This window comes from Mastigoproctus giganteus, chromosome 13 (assembly GCF_048544385.1).
Source record: "Mastigoproctus giganteus isolate SK-2022 chromosome 13, ASM4854438v1, whole genome shotgun sequence".
Lineage (NCBI taxonomy): Eukaryota > Metazoa > Arthropoda > Arachnida > Uropygi > Thelyphonidae > Mastigoproctus > Mastigoproctus giganteus.
Genome location: NC_143587.1, coordinates 168,137,177 through 168,154,870, shown reverse-complemented (window position 1 = coordinate 168,154,870; position 17,694 = coordinate 168,137,177). Strand labels below are relative to the sequence as shown.

The following is a 17,694-nucleotide window of genomic DNA, read 5'->3' as shown; positions in this document are numbered from 1 at the left end:
AACACAAAATTCTGAAGGCACTTTTCGCCTTCACAGATTTGTGTCCGTGGTCAGTTCAAAATTTAAAAAGAAATGAGAATGCAAACTAAGTTAGGCAAACTAACGTTCATTAAAATGAAATTAACTTAATTCATGTTAATTAACAGTCCTGTGCTCAGAAAGAGCTGTTTATTATAAGACTGTATATACAAATCTAAATGATTACGATATTTTGTTAAATATACTTCATAGTTGATTCACTATTTTTAAGAAATACCTCCGCACAGTTTCCATAGGTATTTAAACAAGTTAATTCAAGTAAATTTAGGTATTTATACAAGTTAAACAAGTATTCACTTGCGCATTCTCTTCCAGAAGGATCAGTTTGTAATTCGTGTTAGGATTTGTGGGTAGAGGGCGACTTTGTATTATTGAAATTAGTATTAACAGTAAAAAGTAATGCAGGGAAACCAAGTTGTTGCCCTAATGTATATACCGTTATAAAATAAGCTTATAAAATAATAAATAAAATAAGAGTGGTTATAAAATAAGTTTCTCTATTCAGGAGACCCCTACGGTCAAAACGCTTAGAGATAGCGCTGTAAAAATCGATAGGTATGTTATTTAGGGAATGGGGAAGCGATTTATAGAAGGAAAAAAATTAGTTCAAATTCCCTCCATCAGGGGAGAAATTGGTACTGTAAACATGAGAAGGAACACTTAACTTAAGATTAGATTTTAATATCAGAACTTAGAAATCTACACATATTGTTTTATGTGCTATCCTTCACTTGAGATGACATTCGGAAAACGGAGGACTGCGTGAGACACCGCGTAGCATCTCAGTGGGGATGTTGGCTACATGCTGTTTAATGCTTGCTTTCAAATCTACAAGCGTCTGTAAGGTAAACTCTGTCTTTCAGGTATTCTCATAACCAGAAATCACAGGAATTGAGATATGAAAGTGTACCGGAAAAACTGGAAATATCCAGTTGTTTTTTCCCGGATCAGAAAAAAATCTTAAACCATATAAATGCAAAATATGGTATAAACAATACGAATTCAAGGAATGCTAGACTCTACTGGCTATATTTATTTATCTGGAATTTTGAAGAAAATGGCATTTTCAACTCAGCCTATAGAATTAGAAAAGTTAATTCTGCAGTTTGCTCAAGAATGGGCATTTTATAGTTTTCCTTTAGTTTTTGAAAGCGGTTTTTACTTCAAACGGCAGGAACTGAAGAGTTTAGTCAGGAATACTGTTTTTATTTTTCGCAGCATTTGGTTGATAATTGCAAAATAGACCTGAAAAAAAAAACTGGAAAAGTCCAGTGGTTTTTGCCCGGATCAGAGAAAAATCTTAGAACTCTATAAATGCAAAATTTATTATAAACAACACGAGTCCAAGAAACTCTAGATGACAGTTGATTCATTTATTTTTCTGGAATTTTTCAATAAAACGGCGTTTTCCATTCAACCTGTAAAATTACCAAAGTTAGATGTATAGGGTGATCAGAAATGTGGATTTTCTTGTTTCTTTGTAGTTACTGAAAACAATTTTGGTCTTATTCATGAGGAATGAGTGGAAGTGTCACGAAAACTCTTTGTAAATGAAACATTCAGTGCAAATAGCTTTGGAAGCGATCTTTGATACTGCTCTGTACTGTTCAACGTATTTTGCAAAAGTTAGTTCTTTAGGTTGCTCAGAAATTGGCATTTTCGTGTTTTCCTTTAGTGTTTGAAAGGAAGTTTTGTTTTAGACGATAGGAAATGAATATTATAGTCAGGAGCGCTCTTTTACTCTCACCTTTCGCATTAAACTTGGAAACTGTATTGGGAAAAACTGGAAAAATCCAGTTGTTTTTGCAGAAAGAGTGAAAAATCTTAAACCTATATAAACGCAAAATTAATATAAACACTACGATTCCTAGGATTACTGGATAGCACTGGCCTCATTTATTTATCTCGCACTGTTCAAGAAAACTGTGTTTTCCCACCAACCTATAGAATTACAGTTAGTTCTGTAGGTTGCTCCGAAATGGGCATTTTCTGATTTCCCCTAAGATTTTGCAAGAAATTTCGGTGTTATTCGAAGCTGGCTTAGTATCAAAGTCAGGAAAACTCCTTCGTTGCGTGATATTTTGTAAATTTTACGAAAAGGGCATTTTCCGATCAACCTCTAGAATTAGACAAGTTAGTTCTTTAGGTTGCTCGGAAATATGAGTTTTGCTACTATTTCTGGTTCTCAAAGCCATTGCTGTCTTCAGATGTGTAGTCTACAACGACAGTGACACCACTGTTTCAAATTGCGGCGTTCGGCAACTTCCACGGTCGCGTAGCGTGTAGTTTAGGTATGTAAGATTCGACGGAGTCTTGATATGTATGCCTGCCGCCAATTCATTCAGCAACGCGGCTAGCCAGCCGGGCACGATTCGCTTCTCTCTCTCTCTCTCTCTCTCTCTCTCTCTCTCTCTCTCTCTCTCTCTCTCTGTCATAGCAGAGATAAGAACAACAAAACTGAAGCCAACACGAACGCGACATTGCTGTTTTTTCAACCGTACAAATTTGTGAAGTTACCGGACGACTTTCTCGTGCAGCGGAAAGCTGCGGCTTACTTTCGGTGAGAGTTACGGTTTATTTTTACCGAAGTTCAAGTTCATCATTCTATTGACCTTCGCACTCGTATATATGAGGGGAGTGAAGCGTAACGCACTGACACAGGTTGGGTAGAATGAGTGCGATGCACGGCCTGGCGTATCTGTGTTGTTTTGCGTTTCCTCTAGTGCTCCCCGTACCGTTCGCGAAGTAGTGCCTGTTGGTCTACACAGCTGACCCTGCACAGCGGCAACCCCGACCAGACTGGCGGGTACTGTGCTAACTGGGTTCAAATTTCCAATTAATGAGTTTGATGCCATTTCGAATTCCTCACACGCATTTGTGTGTGGGGAACGCGAGCTCGTTTCACGAACCGCCCCACAGAGTGAAACCAGGTCAACGATCGCGGGGACGAAGTGCCTGCGCCAGGCTTGACTCTAGTCTGTTAAGTCAAAGAAACATGAAAGGTAAAGCATAAGTGGCAGGTCGCCTGGCGGCCGCCAATGAAAGACCGCTACTTTCAATGTTTTTTCAAACTGCGTTAAAGGGGAGAGGAATTTCTCGGGCCAATCCCTTCGGGGAACGCTGTGAACGTGCTGAATTCCATTGCCATCCCGATTCCAGTTCAGATTGGGAGTTAGGCAGTCAGTCACCTGCGAAAATGAACAGCAGGTGTCCTGAGGTTAGCACCGCAAGGACAGAAACCTTGCGGAAGCAAGAAGGCAAAAGCTAGCCAGAAAAAGCCGCGAAAGCGGAATCATGCCGGCATCTTAGTTTTAAGACATTTAAGCTAAGAGGTGTCTAGAAGAGTCCTTGCAGGGGCTTCAGGCGACCGTGCGTAAATCGCGTGGTCGCCAATAAGGATATCATGGTCTTTGGCTTTAAGATGTAAAGCGAGAGGCAGCAAGAAGACGTCTTGCCGGGATGGTGGCCGAGCGCAGTAGTGACGCCACCCTCTGTTCCCTTCATGAAATGCGGGGAATGAGCTGGACTTAATGAAGAACAATGTGACCTTTGGCTTTACGATGTAAAGCGAGATGTAGCAAGAGAGGTCTTGCCGGGGTACAGGCGTAAGGCGGCCGAGCGTAGTAGCGACGTTGCCTGTTAGCCATTTTATGCAGGATCCGTAGAGCAGGGTGAAGGCGAAAATCGCCTTATGACCTAGGATGACTACTCGTTGCGAAAATACTCCTGCTCAGTAAGAAAGGAAAAGCAGGTTTAAATTCATGTGCTTGGTGAAGTAGATTATGACCGAACGCCATTAGGTCAAGAATCCCATGTACTGCAATCGCTGCGGTAGTAATTCTGCTCAGTACGAGAGGAACGGCAGGTCTGGATGATTGATCCAGAGGGGGTTATGACTGAACGCATTTAGGTCAGAATCCTGTCTACCGCAACGATGCCAATCCTGCTTTGCGAACTGGAAGGCCTTCCAAAGCAGGTCGTTGCCTTCGTCCTTTCTGGGCACGAGGCAAATGGAAGGAGCCACCAGAATGAAATCATGGCAGGCGTTGAAACCATGCGGATGCCGATTTCAGGGTCGTGCCGTTCAGGTGTGGCGTACAGGCAGACATCGTCTGAGGACGGTGATGATCTGGGAATCTTGCGGAGAAGAGCGGTGACTATAGTGCACTCTGGGGAACATTCCTTTGATCAGGGGGTTGTCCGGTCGCATAAATCCCATTTATTGGGAGCATTTCCGTGCCCTCCTCCGATGTCATATTCTCTGAAGAATATAACAAGAGGAGGAGGGCACGGAAATGATTCAATTCTTTAGGGGGAGCATTTCTGTGGCCTTCTCCGATTGTTGTATTCTCTACTTGAACTCAATGAGGGGAGATTCCCTACTGGGGTGCTTCATCACTGAAGCAGAGTGATTTTTACCAAGAGTACGAGGGACAAGGAAATGCTCGCTCCACGAATAAGAATATTCCAGTATTAGCGCGGAATGAGCATTTTTGTGTCCTTCGTGCTCTTGGGAAATCACTCTGCTTCAGTGATGAATTCTAGCTGTTAAGCGGCATAACAAAACGCTCGCAGTTTCCTTTTTTCCCGAATTGGGAGGAATATCACATGAGAATGTAAGTGGGGGCAGAGCCTCAGATGTGAAGAGAGCTGCGAGCAAAGGGAGAATGCGTCGACCTAATAACATAAAGACACCATCCGCAACTTGTGGTTGAGAGAAGTTATTCAGTGATTATAAGGTCGCAGTATGAAGACCAACAGAAGTCATAGGGGATTCTCTAAGAAATTTGCACACCGTCTGCGCAGACATTGTCAAGTTATGGCTGTTTTATTCACGGGCCATGAGATTATCGAGAGAGAGGCTGAAGTAGGCACTATGGAATTAGCCAGGATGGTTTTGGAGTCTGGTGGAAGCTAAGCTTTCCCATCTCCCCATTTGAGGAAATTTTTGGTTGTTGCAGCTGTCTGTACCACATTTCTGCGGCAGAGAGGAGCTGGGAATAGAAAACAAAGCTTATATACTTCTTTATGATTATGAAGGTAGCCGTGTTAATATTTAAAACGGCAATCCAACACGGAGGGGCGATTAGGGATTCTACAGTAAAAGTGCAATTCTTCAAAGGAGTGCGGGGCACCATTGATATTACATTTTTAATTAATTAAATAATATTTTAATAAGCGGCAAAAAGATTCTATAAACAAAATAACGCAAATGTTTTTATTTTTTTAAAGTATTGATTTATACGTTAGAATCGGGTTGTTGCTCTTTGACCCTTTTGGCTATGTATTCTCACACACAAACGCAACGGGGGCTGAGTGTCAAGCACTTTGTATGGGGTCTGCGTTAGCTCTTGTTTTCTCTATCTGAAGGTCTAAAACCATTCACTACACTCTAAACGTGTTTGGTGAATCATTACCAAATATATAGAATAAAATCTTTAATCGCACTGTAAGAGATATACAATTAATCTCATCACGCCGTGGTGGTGGTGCCAGCGGTTTACAAACATATATATCTTTGAGCACAGCGGACGTTTCAAAAATATTGTTACCAAATTAAAGAATCGTTCACTATATTTATCTAAGGTGCGTGCCTTAGGGATTTTAGTATTTTATTATCTAATTAAAAACATGAGTAAACATTATTGATAAATTAGATAATATGAATAGTTAATTCACAAATATATCACAAGACAAACTCAAGACCTTCATCTCAGACTGTCTTGCAATGCGCAGACTCATATTTGTAAATTATGTACGTTTGTGGAATCAGAGATCAGCGTAAATGGTATCAACTGCTGAGGCCAAGTTTTGTTATGAACTGCTGAGGCCACCTGCCAAGTTTTGAAACGCACTGCCAGAAGATGCGGAGGAGCAGGGTTCTCACCTCTGCCCCTCAGATTCAATCCTCTTGAGGGCTAAGAACTATGTGAAAATTTTGAAATAAATACGCATACTTATACAATAAACCGTACGAAAAACCTTGAAAATCCTAAAAATTCAGCGCATTCTGCAATTTCAATGTAACGATCGTTACATTTAAACAAACATTTAAACAATACAATCTATTTAGTAAACAATGCATGCCTAACAAAAGTTATGAGATATATAATCGTTTCCCGAGTCTGGCTACACCGATCACAATTTGAAAGAAAAAAGAAAGTGCTCCACCCTCAATCTTTGCTACACGAAATTCCAACCTACCTACCCTTTTTCCTTACATACCGATTTCAGGTGAAATATACTTTCAAAAATTAATTCCTGTCAAATACATTGCTGAATTAGCCACCCATGTTTAATAAGAAATGAATTTAATTTAAGTCTATAATAGTGTTAAAGCCACACAATTATTCTTTTCTTTTTTCTGGTGAAAACTAGTGGTGTAAACACGTTTAGCTCCTGACAAAGAGCATTTGGAAAATGAGGCCATCTAGCGAACTAATCTATTAAAAATGACAATACAGTACAACACATACAGTACAGTATTATCCCTTCTAATGTCAAAGGTAATAATCATAATAATTTAATGTAATAAAATAATACGAATTTATATAATAAAATCGTGCAATTTTCAAAACCTCCTAAAATAACAGTCGAAATATTATTTATGGAAAAAAAATCATTTTTTCCCATTAATAATAATTTATATAATAATATTTAGCATTTGACAATAATTTCGTAATTAATTAAACCAACTTAACGATTAATTCATTAACCACATACTCTGTGTTTTGTCAGGGTGGAAAAGGCTCAAATTCAAATTCCATCAGAAAAAAATAAGTTTTATATATACACCTGTATATACAGGGTGCCTCAAAAATACACGACATAACTTCAGGAATGAGTTAGTATTAGTATTAGTATTAGTAACGGCCGCATGGTGCAAGAAAGCCTATGGCTTATGCTGCACCAGCCAAAAAAAAAAAAAAAAAAAAAAATCCGAAAAAAACAATGATAAAAATAAATAACTAAATAATAATAATTAATAAATAAATAAAATAAAATAAAAAGGAAATTAAACCTATCATCCTATGCGCTTCCCTTACCGGAAAGTACTATCCAGATGACCTTTGAATTTCCCCAAACTGTCGGCCTCTACCACCCATGAAGGCAACTTATTCCAGTAATTTATAACTCGCTGGCTAAAATAAAACTTCCTGCAGTCCAATCTAAACATTTCCCCCCGTAACTTGAATTTATGTCCCCTAGTTCTAGCATCATTTATAATCTTGAAAATTTTGTCCTCATTCATTTTACTGATGCCTCTCAGAGCCTTAAACACCTCAATCAAATCTCCTCTAAGGTGTCTAGTTTCCAAACTCTGCAACCCACATATTCGAAGTCTTTCTTCATAAGGACGCCCTTTTGCCGACCTCACCAGGCGAGTTACCCTTCTTTGCACCCTTTCAAGAAGCTCAATGTCTTTCTTCAGGTGCGGTCTCCATACTTGAACACAGTATTCCAAGTGTGGTCTAACATAAGCCTTATATAATGGGATTATCACGTCCCTATCTCTACTTGCAAAAGTTCGATAGATCATTGATAGGACACCATGGGCCTTCCTTGCAACCTGTTTACAATGCTCAGAGAATTTCATGTCTGACCGTATCGTAACACCCAAGTCCCTTTCCTCCAGTACTGGGTTTAGTTGAACTCCACCAAGTGAATAAGTTTTTTTGGGATTACTGTTTCCCAGGTGTAATACCTTACACTTTGTTGGATTAAAGCACAGCTGCCATTTTTCTGACCATTCCTGAAGTCTATCTAGGTCTCTCTGAAGAAGCTCAGCTTGACAGTGATCATTAACTACTCTACCAATTTTAACATCATCTGCAAATTTAGACATCACGCCCTCTATCCCTTCATCAATGTCGTTTTATGAAAATTAAAAACAACAGTGGTCCTAATACTGATCCTTGGGGAACCCCACTTTTTACATCAACCCAATCTGAGGAATAGCCATTTATCACAACCCTCTGCCTCCTGCCCTGAAGCCCTGAAGCCGTCCTTCTATCCATCTAAGGATTTTCCCAGTGATTCCAACCTGTTCCAACTTATAAAGCAGCCGCTCATGTGGGACTGATATGTAGATATCAGTTCCTCATATGTAGACAATAAAAATATTTTATATCAACGTAGTTCAGGAAATGCTTGGTTCCCGAGTTATTAACCAGAATGTCTTATCTCCCTCAGGTTATTTCCTTCATCACAAGGTACTGACAGAATCTGGTGGTTTTCCATTCCGACCAAATCAGGAGTAATCGGATATGCACTTTATGTATGGTAAGGGGGACGGCAATGCTATGGAGGCTCGTCGTTTGTACCACTAAAGATTTCCAGAACGAAGATGTCCAGTGAGGAAAACGTTTAAAGGTATCCATCGCCGCCTTTGTGAACATGGGACGTTTACACCTCGTGCTGCCGACAGAGGACGACCAAGATCTAAGGCTCCTGAAGTAGAGGAGATTTTGGATTTGCACTCCAGCACACCCAGAATAGCAATGCAACTGGCTGTTCAACATTCGACTATTTGGAGTGTTGGAGAACACTAACTGGATCCTTACCATCTGCAACGGGTACAGGCCTCATCACCAGCATATTATGCCAGGTGACAAGATCAGCATATTATGCCAGATGCCAACATAACATGCCAGGAATTTGGCATTGTCTTCGCTAGTCCATGAGAAGTCGATGTGAGGCCTATATTCAGGCAGAAGGTGGACATTTTGAAATACATTGCTGAATGTATTGAACAATTACTATAAGGTGATGTGAACAATTAAGTGTCATAGACAGACCTTCAAAACTCGGAAACCAAGCATTTCCCGAACTATATTGATATAAAATATTTTTATTGTCTACATATGAGAAACTCATTCCTGAAGTTATGCCGTGTATTTTTGAAACACGCTGTGTATACATATATATATATATAAAGCATCCATAATATTACTGAGTTTAGGTTGTAAAGATGTAAAATTATAGTTAAAGTGTAATATATAGAACACCCAATTAATGCCATCAAACGATCGAACATTACATCGGACGTTATGTATATACTAAATAGATACGTTATAGTGTAAAGTTAATATCTTTAAAGTTTGAAAATCCATATAGCCATAGTCCTGCCATATCTCCAGTATACATGAAAACCAAAATATAAATCATATTAAGTAAATTAATAAAATAATAAAATAATAAGCCCAACAGCTTACATTTGTCTCAAATCTTACGTTAATGTTATACTAAATTATTCCACATTTCCACTATTATATTATTTTGGCTTTAGTATACAGGCAGATGATAACAGAAACCGATGGCTCAGTCTAGCATGGGTTGGTTATTTTGTAAGGGTTTAGCCCTCGACAAAGTTCCTTGCAAAATAATTTTCCTGTGTTGGGCTTATTATTTTATTATTTTATTAATTTACTTAATATGATTTATATTTTGGTTTTCATGTATACTGGAGATATGGCAGGACTATGGCTATATGGATTTTCAAACTTTAAAGATATTAACTTTACACTATAACGTATCTATTTAGTATATACATAACGTCCGATGTAATGTTCGATCGTTTGATGGCATTAATTGGGTGTTCTATATATTACACTTTAACTATAATTTTACATCTTTACAACCTAAACTCAGTAATATTATGGATGCTTTATTAATTAGGAGTTTGCCTTTGTATTGACTGGTCTGCAAGGATTCTCCTTATCGTTATCGTTATCTAATTACATTAAATTTCTACATCTTTTTATATCAATATTTTTGTTTTCGCTATATTAAAGTATAAGGATACTATTATGCTAGTTATCATACTCTGTGAGTTTGGTAAGATATATAGTCGATGGTTAACTGTATTTCCCCCATTTTTTAGTTATTTTTACCTTATAATACTATCATGAGTTACTACACTTTGAATAATCATAAGATACTACGTCGGTCGCGTAGGCTAAACTGTACCGCGGATTCTACTATGGCTATGAGTGATCCGATAAGTAACCAAAATAGCCATGTTGCATCTAATGTATTAGGCTTACCAAGTAACCGCCCGGTTAATGATACTATAGACAATAACTTACATTTGGACACGAGGACTTTTGCATCGGAGCTATACTTAAAATTCAACAAATGCAACAATATGAGATGTCAAACTTGCCCGGCCATGAACATTAAACATGTCTCCCATAATACCTATGATCCGGTTTTCTGCCATTCTAGGGGAGCTATTTACCTAATTACATGTAATACGTGTATGGCTAAGTATATTGGACAAACAGGAGGTGAATTACATATTAGAATTAATGGGCACAGATCCCATATTAATAATTTTGTTAATAAAAATGACATTGAACTGCAGCACTTCCAAACACATAGTTTCGATAATATTTCTATTACTATATTAGATATTGAACATAGACACAGCATTAGATTACAACGTGAAAACTGCAATATTCTTAAATATAAAACCCTGTACCCTTATGGTCTCAATAGTTTGTTTAATGGACGTAATTATAATATTGGTAGTTTAGATACTTGTGTTTATAAACTTTTTCATATGGCTAATAGATCCCAGCCTAAATTGCCACGTAGTAAGATGAGAAACAAAGTTTTTAACAATACTGGTACTGGCATTCTAATGCGCACTAAGCATACTTTAGGAAAATTTACCGACATGCTGGATACTTGGGATAAAAATGTTATAAATATTAAACTCATACATGATATCTTATTCGGCCTCAAGCATAGCAAGTTAAAAGCCTTAGAAAAAATTAACCAGACATATTCACATCGTAACCAGCATCTTGACCACTTACTTAGGGATATTTTTAAATATCGTCTATGTAATAAACCTGTTATCCATAACATCTATATCAATATTAAATTCAGTAACATTATATTTGACTACTTACCGTTAAAGGAGATATTAAATAAACATGTTAGCAGTTTTCCACTCAGTAATAGGAAGATAGTAACTAGGTTTAGTTACAATAAACCTTTTGGGCTTACTGCTTGTAATTATAAGCAGCTAGCCTGCAACTTAGATAATGTCTACCAGGATGCTATTTGCTACTGCCACTTACCACAATACCATGATTTCGTTGACTTACATCATGGGCATGTAATTACTGGTAATCTTAACCTGGTTCCTCACCAGGAATTGAGATCTGTTCTTTCCTACGGTTTTAAATACAGACCTAACACTAGCCTTAATGCTAATCTTATAACCAAACTAATACATTCTGACCTTATGCATTTTTGCCTTAAATTGGCCTATAAGTTTAATTTACCACTAGAGGCCTTCTATAATTGGCTAGTTCTTACTAATAGCGATTTTAAACAACATATATTTAGTATGCTTTTACATAGGAAGCATCATACCATTAGAGATAGCAAAAGATATAATATGCAGTTAATCAAACGACATTTAAAGGAGTTACAGGATATATTTATCATAACAACTATAGATAAGGCCGCTAATAATTACAGTTTCATCTGCAAAAAATTCTATGCCACACTATTATACAATGAACTACATAGCAGTGCTACATATACTAAATCTAACTGTAACCTTGGTACTATTACCAAAAAGCTACTGGCTATACAAAAAAGGTTAAAAATTAGTAACTATAATACTAATTTTCCGTATTTGTATGGTATTCCCAAGTTTCACAAATCGCCTATTAGTTTCAGATTTATTACATCTTGTAGAAATAGCTACTCAAAAGTCCCACATAGTAAGCTAGTTGAATTGCTCAGCATGATTTTCAAGGCTATAGATTCCTCCAGAATTATTAATAACAATAGACCTATTTTAACCTTTATAAAGAACAATATGAATAGCATCAAACATATAAATACATATGATTTCAAAAATTTATTTACTAGCATCCCACATGATAGTCTAAAATTGGTGTTAAATAATTATTTTACAGAATATAGCCAAATTTTACCCTGCCAACGTAATTATTGGGATAACTTGATTAATCTTTGTATTTCCAACAGCTATATTTATAATGGTAGTAATATTTTCATACAGCATGCTGGCATTGCCATGGGGGCGAGTAGCTCGTGTCTCATCGCCAACTTATATCTGCATCATTTTGAAAACAACTTTGTTAAAGATATCCATATGTTCAGATATATTGATGACCTAATTGTGTTCAACAATACTAGCTTTCTTACAGAAGCGGTTAAACACTACCCGCAGGAGTTGGTTCTAGAAGTCACTAACAACGGTGACCCTTTTAAAGTAGCATATCTGGACATAGATATTCAGATTAATAATAATACACTATCTACCAAGCTATTTGACAAACGCAAAGAATTCAATTTCAAAACTATAGACTTAACCCGTTGGGGTACTAATATCTCTGTACGTATACTTAAAAACATTATAGTGACACAAACTATCAGAAGAGTATATATTTGTAATAATAAAAGTGATGTTATATATGCGCTTATCGATCTTAAGCATAAATTATTGGATAACGGTTTCCCATATAATTTCATTTTGAAACATATGAGTACTGCTTTATCCATAGCACTAAAAAAGTACCACGATAATTTAAACCAGTTGGAAATTATCGAAAATATTAGGCAGGCAGTTTATTAAACTGTTATATACATTTTGGATATTGCCGTGGTCTTAATGTAATCATTATTGTTTTTTAATATAGGGTATAGATATAGCGAGTGGTGTACTAATTAGACTTTGTATATACATGTACATACTAGGGACTGCTGTTTTGAACTCGCTATATATAGCTTACGCCTTAGAAAAGTGGTACCTATATGGGTTCTTTACAGTAGGAATGAATTCTATATTATACTAGGATTTCTCTTCTACATCTGAGTATTATTGGTTTTGTTTTCTCTATTATAGAGGGCGCTATTATGCTTTTGTTCATCCAAAAAAACACCGGCTAATTCTTGACAAATCTTAGGTGGCGCATGACGCTTTGTAGTTATATAAGTCTAGTGAGGTTGCTGCAGGCGTTTTGTTTTTCCCGCCTTGGGCTACGGTAAAGTATGCTTGGTAGATTCCTTACGGGGTTTTTACCATGTCCCCTCTTTTGTTCTCTAAGCATTACTGACAATCCGACCTTATCTGACAGGTTCCGTCTTTCGTTCTCTTAGCATTACTGACAATTTGACTTTATCTGACATTATTTATGTCATACTTAAAGTAAACTTTATTAGGAATTAGCCATTCCGTTTTTTCCTTTTTCTTTTTCTTCTTTTTCTTTTTATTCGATTGATATATTTTTACAGGCCTTTACTACCTAACCAGGATCCCTACTTTTAGGGTCGGGAAGTTACGCTCCCGGTTAATATCCGATGTACTATCGATAAATTGACCTTTTCTTTCTTTTTGCTTTTAGCTTTCCTCTTGCCTTATTTTTCATACCTCGCGAACTATTAGAGTAATTCGAGGGGGAGTGAGGTACTATTGCTCTACTATACATTTTTCCGTTCTCCTTCGGTTAGCTTTATTAGCTATTTTCTGCAAAATTTTATGCTAAATTGTGTTCAGCAAAAATTTTAATAATTACTCAGTTGTGCTTATAATGTGGTAGCGATCGGTCGGGCTAAATATCATCCAGCCTGTATCATTTATAAATTGTTGTTATGTATTACGGTACGACACTTGTTGTTTTGGCATTCTAGACTTACATTTGTCTCAAATCTTACGTTAATGTTATACTAAATTATTCCACATTTCCACTATTATATTATTTTGGCTTTAGTATACAGGCAGATGATAACAGAAACCGATGGCTCAGTCTAGCATGGGTTGGTTATTTTGTAAGGGTTTAGCCCTCGACAAAGTTCCTTGCAAAATAATTTTCCTGTGTTGGGCTTATTATTTTATTATTTTATTAATTTACTTAATATGATTTATATTTTGGTTTTCATGTATACTGGAGATATGGCAGGACTATGGCTATATGGATTTTCAAACTTTAAAGATATTAACTTTACACTATAACGTATCTATTTAGTATATACATAACGTCCGATGTAATGTTCGATCGTTTGATGGCATTAATTGGGTGTTCTATATATTACACTTTAGCTATAATTTTACATCTTTACAACCTAAACTCAGTAATATTATGGATGCTTTATATATATATATATATATATATATATATATATTTATATATATATATATATATTTTTTTTTTTCATAATGCGGCCAAATTAGCAATTGGGGGGGCAAGGGTTTATGATTTTTATCCCGAAAATAGCTCAGTCGATCTCAGGTGAATGTAGTACACGGAATGGACAGAAATCATGGGACGCCTACCTAGTACCCACTTTTCGCCCGATAAGGGTAGTCGCACGGTGAGGCATGGTTCAAGACAGCGTTCCACAGGTATTTCCAACCATGCTTGCTGCACCGCTGTCCATAATTCGGCCGCATCCTTGGTTAAGGAGCCAAATCTCGAACGGACCTTTCCACAGAATCCCAAAGGTACTCCTCAGGGTTATGTCGGGTGAATGGGGAGGCCATTCCATGGTGATAAAATCTGCGGAATGCTTTTCGAACCATGTACTAGTCACCACGGCTCTGTGGAGAGGGGCACTGTCCTGTTAGAGGAGTCCATTGCCCTGTAGGTGCACGATGACCACGAAGGGATGCAAATGATCTAAACGAACGGACACGTAACCTGAAACTTTCTGAGATGCGTCTAGACGTACTAGAGCTCCCAATGTGTGCCAGTTGAACACGCTACAGACCATTACCGACCGCACCTGCCTGAACAGTTTCTTGTTGACATGACGGGTGCATAGCTTCGTGCGGTTTGCGCCATTTACGCAACTTCCCGTCTGTTCAAATAACTGGAAACGGTACTCATCGGACCGGGAGCCCCGTCTCCAATCATCCAAGGTCCAGTGCTGATGTTCTTTCGCCCAGTTGAGGCGTAGAGTCCTGTGTCCTGATGTTAGCAATGGATGATCTCATGACGGTCTTGGTGGAGACCTTTTTGACACCTCCCTTGTTGAAGTCCGCGGTGATTTGTGCTACAGTCACTCCCCGGTTGACTGAAACAATGCGAGACAGACGCCGACCGCCACGTTCATCCACCACCTTTCTTCGGCCACAGCCCTGCACTGCACAATCATATTCTCCACTGCAGTGATCGGTGTGTTGGGCACAGTACCTCACAAACATACAGCAGGATTACCATAATTTGGTTCGGGACCACGCCCACAAGCAGTAACAAAAAATATCCTTTCTGTGCACACATATTCAAGTTCTGCATCCCTTAGGTCTGAGTAACACTCTCTCCAATATCAAAACAACAAATGTCTGCATTCAATAACTTAAGCAGTACTTCGAATCCATCATATTTACTCTGCTCCTAGAGTAATGTACATGCAGGGATACATGCAACCGTTTTTACTCTTATAACCCTGGCATAGCTCATGTATTTGTTCTTTCTATGAGGATCCCAAACAGTCCTTGAAACCCTTACAACTTGCTTTTCAAGCTGCTGCGCTTCCAATAGCAGAAGTGCACGAATCAGTTACGCTGCTTTGCGGCTACTGTTAAACTGTTAGTCTGTATATCCCTAAGCTAGCAGTTTTCCGATACATCTAACAACACTAACCCGATGGCATCAGCAAATATTCTTGTACCACTTCCGTTTTTAAGTGTATCCAATCTCCCTGAAAAACACTCTCTCTCTCTCTCTCTCTCTCTCTCTCTCTCTCTCTCTCTCTCTCTCTCTCTCTCTCATTAACAAGCAGAGACCATTCTGTGAAAATTGTGTGAAAAAATTCTCCATTTTTTTCAGCATGGCTCATGGGATAGACACATTCTGCCCATGAGCCTTGCAGTCTTTCCACGGCTATATTGATTTCAAAGGCACTCATCACACAATACTCCCTCCTGTCGTGTCTGCTCAAAATTTCAGACACTTGCAATTTCATTCCGCGATTTTCTCTAAACATTGACCTGTTGAGTAAACTCTAAGATCCCTTATTCTTAATATCACTCGTATCATCGTGTACAACAATATCACCTTCTATTCCAATTTTTCACTTTTCCAATCAATTTCTTACTCCTATTACCCCGTTGGTACTGGATCAATTGGCCTATCTTGATTCTTAATTCTTCTATCTTCTGCTGAAGTCTTCTTTCCCGAGCCAAGCTGGCGGTTCTTCTGTTTTCGATTCTTCGGCTGCTGGTCTCTCTTTTCTCTTCCATCAATCCTAGTGGCTGCTATGGCAGCACAATATACGGCTGTCTGAATGGCTTCCAGTGTTGGACCATTTTTGTCGAGGAAATGTAGTATTTGCCGATTGAGGTGGTCTGTGTCTCTCCACAAGTTCTATTGCGCCTCTGCTTCGGTATCACGTGTGCCTAGTGAGGTCCATTCCTTAGAATGCTGTTAGGGCCTTCTTCCATTCGTTTTCTATTGTGCATATCATGACCTCGACTCTTTCCACTTCAGCTGTGTGGGTTGTATTTCTTCTTGCTCTTCCTCTTCTGGTTCGGTAATGGTATATTCTTCCTCCTCTGGTTCTGTACTGACCGTATTCTTTTTATCCTTTGTAGTTGATCGCTCACGTCCTGCTTGATTTTTTCCAAGATTGCAGGAGCTATCAGTTTCTTCGTGAAGATGGTCCTTCTCTGGTCCGCTATTCGCTGTTCGGTGACCTGAATATCCGGAAATCGTTCCAACCACTTGGTATGTAGTTTCGCCTTGTACGTTGTCATCTCGGTCTCTAGCTTAGTTATTTCGTAGTATGTTTGCATGATGGACGTATTCATTTCGATGCTCCACTTCATACGTTGGCGTTTTCTTCCTTCCTGGGTGATCACCAGCGCAGTTGCGCAGTAAGCACTTCCATTTGGTGGGACTGGATGATCTTGTTCTTCTCTTGTGCTAGTCATACGGGGGACAGCACTACTATTATTATATATATATTATTTTTCCTGATTGGGGGTACCAGCTCGCGATGGGTTTTGCTACCAAGTACACAGGGTGGTTGTTTTTATGTCTGGTGTTATGTTGTTCGAGGAAATCTCTGACTATTCTACGGGTATTCAGGATTGCGACTTTCTGGAGTTACTTGTATGTGTTTGCTGGGAAATCTGTTGCTGCTAGGCTGTTATGTAGGTCTTTGGCACCATACCGGCGGTTGACACGTTGATTGGGATGGTCGTTTCTTGTTGCATATTCCACATCTCTTTGATCTTCTGTCTTAGGTTCGTGTACTTCCTTAGTGTTATTATTATTGTTGTTGTTGCTCTTATATTATTTCTGCCTAATTGGGGGAGTCCACTCCGTGACGGGTACTGCTACCAAGTACACAGGGTGGTTGTAATGTCTGGTGTTACTGTCGGTCGAGGAAATCTCTGACTATCCTATAGGTGTTCAGGATTGCGACTTTCTGGTGTTCCTTGTAGGTATTCTCTAGTAGACCTATACTGCTAGGCTGCTATGTAGAGTCTTTGGCACCATACCAGTGGTTGACACGATGATTGGGATGGTTGATACTGCTTGCATATGCCACATCTCCTTGATCTAATGTTCTCAGGTCCGTGTACTTCCTAATTTTATCCTCATGGGTTTTCTGGACATTGCTAGTGATGGGCACCGCTGTGTCAATCAGGTAGGTAACCTTTCC

General features: G+C 38.4%; 1 protein-coding gene across 1 annotated transcript in view; it reads right to left on the bottom strand.

The window, feature by feature from the left end:
* The window catches only part of LOC150076590 (uncharacterized), a 71,137-nt gene that overhangs the window by 14,569 nt on the left and 38,874 nt on the right, over positions 1-17,694 (bottom strand). The window lies entirely within an intron of this gene.